This window comes from Phyllobates terribilis, unplaced genomic scaffold, assembly GCF_046119375.1.
Source record: "Phyllobates terribilis strain yellow unplaced genomic scaffold, ASM4611937v1 Scaffold_20__1_contigs__length_20440879, whole genome shotgun sequence".
NCBI classification, from domain to species: domain Eukaryota; kingdom Metazoa; phylum Chordata; class Amphibia; order Anura; family Dendrobatidae; genus Phyllobates; species Phyllobates terribilis.
Window position 1 is genome coordinate 6,179,698 of NW_027362780.1, and position 4,841 is coordinate 6,184,538.

A 4,841-nucleotide genomic window follows, 5' to 3' on the forward strand; every position below is an offset into this window, starting at 1 on the left:
GAGCATAGGATAAAACAACATAAATACAATTTATAAAGCATAGGATAAAACAACATAAAGACAATTTAATAAAGCATAGGATAAAACAACATAAATACAATTTAATAAAGCATAGGATAAAACAACATAAATACAATTTAATAAAGCATAGGATTAAACAACATAAATACTATTTAATAAAGCATAGGATAAAACCACATAAATACAATTTAATACAGCACAGGATAAAACAACATAAATAGACTTTAATAGAGCATAGGATAAAACAACATAAATACAATTTATAAAGCATAGGATAAAACAACATAAATAAAATTTAATAAAACATAGGTTAAAACAACATAAATACAATTTAATAAAGCATAGGACAAAACAACATAAATACAATTTAATAAAGCATAGTTTAAAACAACATAAATACAATTTAATAAAGCATAGGATAAAACAACATAAATAAAATTTAATAAAGCATAGGTTAAAATAACATAAATACAATTTAATAAAGCATAGGACAAAACAACATAAATACAATTTAATAAAGCATAGTTTAAAACAACATAAATACAATTTAATAAAGCATTGGATAAAACCTCAGAAATACAATTTAATAAAGCATAGGATAAAACAACATAAATACAATTTAATAAAGCATAGGTTAAAACAACATAAATACAATTTAATAAAGCATAGGATAAAACAACATAAATACAATTTAATAAAGCATAGGATAAAACAACATAAATACAATTTAATAAAGCATAGGATAAAACAACATAAATACAATTTAATAGAGCATAGGATAAAACAACATAAATACAATTTATAAAGCATAGGATAAAACAACATAAATACAATTTAATAAAGCATAGTTTAAAACAACATAAATACAATTTAATAAAGCATTGGATAAAACCTCAGAAATACAATTTAATAAAGCATAGGATAAAACAACATAAATACAATTTAATAAAGCATAGGACAAAACAACATAAATACAATTTAATAAAGCATAGGATAAAACAACATAAATACAATTTAATGAAACATAGGATAAACAACATAAATACAATTTAATAAAGCATAGGATAAAACAACATGTATACAATTTAATAAAGCATAGGTTAAAACAACATAAATAAAATTTAATAAAGCATAGGATAAAACAACATAAATACAATTTAATAAAGCATAGGTTAAAACAACATAAATACAATTTAATAAAGCATAGGACAAAACAACATAAATACAATTTAATAAAGCATCGGTTAAAACAACATAAATACAAGTTAATAAAGCATAGGATAAAACAACATAAATACAATTTAATAAAGCATAGGATAAAACAACATAAATACAATTTAATAAAGCATAGGATAAAACAACATAAATACAATTTAATAAAGCATAGGTTAAAACAACATAAATACTATTTAATAAAGCATAGGACAAAACAACATAAATACAATGAAATAAAGCATAGGATAAAACAACATAAATACAATTTAATAAAGCATAAGATAAAACAACATGAATACAATTTAATAAAGCATAGGTTAAAACAACATAAATATAATTTAATAAAGCATAGGATAAAACAACATAAATACAATTTAATAAAGCATAGGTTAAAACAACATAAATATAATTTAATAAAGCCTAGGATAAAACAACATAAATACAATTTAATAAAGCATAGGACAAAACAACATAAATACAATTTAATAAAGCATATGTTAAAGAAACATAAATACAATTTAATAAAGCATAGGTTAAAACAACTTAAATACAATTTAATAAAGCATAGGATAAAACAACATAAATACAATTTAATAGAGCATAGGATAAAACAACATAAATACAATTTATAAAGCATAGGATAAAACCACATAAATACAATTTAATACAGCACAGGATAAAACAACATAAATAGACTTTAATAGAGCATAGGATAAAACAACATAAATACAATTTATAAAGCATAGGATAAAACAACATAAATAAAATTTAATAAAACATAGGTTAAAACAACATAAATACAATTTAATAAAGCATAGGACAAAACAACATAAATACAATTTAATAAAGCATAGTTTAAAACAACATAAATACAATTTAATAAAGCATAGGATAAAACAACATAAATAAAATTTAATAAAGCATAGGTTAAAATAACATAAATACAATTTAATAAAGCATAGGACAAAACAACATAAATACAATTTAATAAAGCATAGTTTAAAACAACATAAATACAATTTAATAAAGCATTGGATAAAACCTCAGAAATACAATTTAATAAAGCACAGGATAAAACAACATAAATACAATTTAATAAAGCATAGGTTAAAACAACATAAATACAATTTAATAAAGCATAGGATAAAACAACATAAATACAATTTAATAAAGCATAGGATAAAACAACATAAATACAATTTAATAGAGCATAGGATAAAACAACATAAATACAATTTATAAAGCATAGGATAAAACAACATAAATACAATTTAATAAAGCATAGTTTAAAACAACATAAATACAATTTAATAAAGCATTGGATAAAACCTCAGAAATACAATTTAATAAAGCATAGGATAAAACAACATAAATACAATTTAATAAAGCATAGGACAAAACAACATAAATACAATTTAATAAAGCATAGGATAAAACAACATAAATACAATTTAATGAAACATAGGATAAACAACATAAATACAATTTAATAAAGCATAGGATAAAACAACATGTATACAATTTAATAAAGCATAGGTTAAAACAACATAAATAAAATTTAATAAAGCATAGGATAAAACAACATAAATACAATTTAATAAAGCATAGGTTAAAACAACATAAATACAATTTAATAAAGCATAGGACAAAACAACATAAATACAATTTAATAAAGCATCGGTTAAAACAACATAAATACAAGTTAATAAAGCATAGGATAAAACAACATAAATACAATTTAATAAAGCATAGGATAAAACAACATAAATACAATTTAATAAAGCATAGGATAAAACAACATAAATACAATTTAATAAAGCATAGGTTAAAACAACATAAATACAATTTAATAAAGCATAGGATAAAACAACATAAATACAATTTAATAAAGCATAGGATAAAACAACATAAATACAATTTAATAAAGCATAGGATAAAACAACATAAATACAATTTAATAGAGCATAGGATAAAACAACATAAATACAATTTATAAAGCATAGGATAAAACAACATAAATACAATTTAATAAAGCATAGGATAAAACAACATAAATACAATTTAATAAAGCATAGGATAAAACAACATAAATACAATTTAATAAAGCATAGGATTAAACAACATAAATACTATTTAATAAAGCATAGGACAAAACAACATAAATACAATTTAATAAAGCATAGGATAAAACAACATAAATACAATTTAATGAAACATAGGATAAACAACATAAATACAATTTAATAAAGCATAGGATAAAACAACATAAATACAATTTAATAAAGCATAGGTTAAAACAACATAAATACAATTTAATAAAGCATAGGACAAAACAACATAAATACAATTTAATAAAGCATCGGTTAAAACAACATAAATACAAGTTAATAAAGCATAGGATAAAACAACATAAATACAATTTAATAAAGCATAGGATAAAACAACATAAATACAATTTAATAAAGCATAGGATAAAGCAACATAAATACAATTTAATAAAGCATAGTTTAAAACAACATCAATACAATTTAATAAAGCATAGGATAAAACCACAGAAATACAATTTAATAAAGCATAGGATAAAACAACATAAATAAAATTTAATAAAGCATCGGTTAAAACAACATAAATACAAGTTAATAAAGCATAGGATAAAACAACATAAATACAATTTAATAAAGCATAGGATAAAACAACATAAATACAATTTAATAAAGCATAGGATAAAACAACATAAATACAATTTAATAAAGCATAGGTTAAAACAACATAAATACAATTTAATAAAGCATAGGATAAAACAACATAAATACAATTTAATAAAGCATAGGTTAAAACAACATAAATACAATTTAATAAAGCATAGGATAAAACAACATAAATTCAATTTAATAAAGCATAGGATAAAACAACATAAATACAATTTAATAAAGCACAGGATAAAACAACATAAATAAAATTTAATAAAGCATAGGATAAAACAACATAAATACAATTTAATAAAGCATAGGACAAAACAACATAAATACAATTTAATAAAGCATAGGTTAAAGCAACATAAATACAATTTAATAAAGCATAGGACAAAACAACGTAAATACAATTTAATAAAGCATAGGATAAAACAACATAAATACAATTGATAAAGCATAGGATAAAACAACATAAATACAATTTAATAAAGCATAGGATAAAACAACATAAATACAATTTAATAAAGCATAGGATAAAACATCATAAATACAATTTAATAAAGCATAGGCTAAAACTACATAAATACAATTTAATAAAGCATAGGATAAAACAAATTAAATACAATTTAATAAAGCATAGGATAAAACAACATAAATTCAATTTAATAAAGCATAGGATAAAACAACATAAATACAATGAAATAAAGCATAGGATAAAACAACATAAATACAATTTAATAAAGCATAAGATAAAACAACATGAATACAATTTAATAAAGCATAGGTTAAAACAACATAAATACAATTTAATAAAGCATAGGATAAAACAACATAAATAAAATTTAATAAAGCATAGGTTAAAATAACATAAATACAATTTAATAAAGCATAGGACAAAACAGCATAAATACA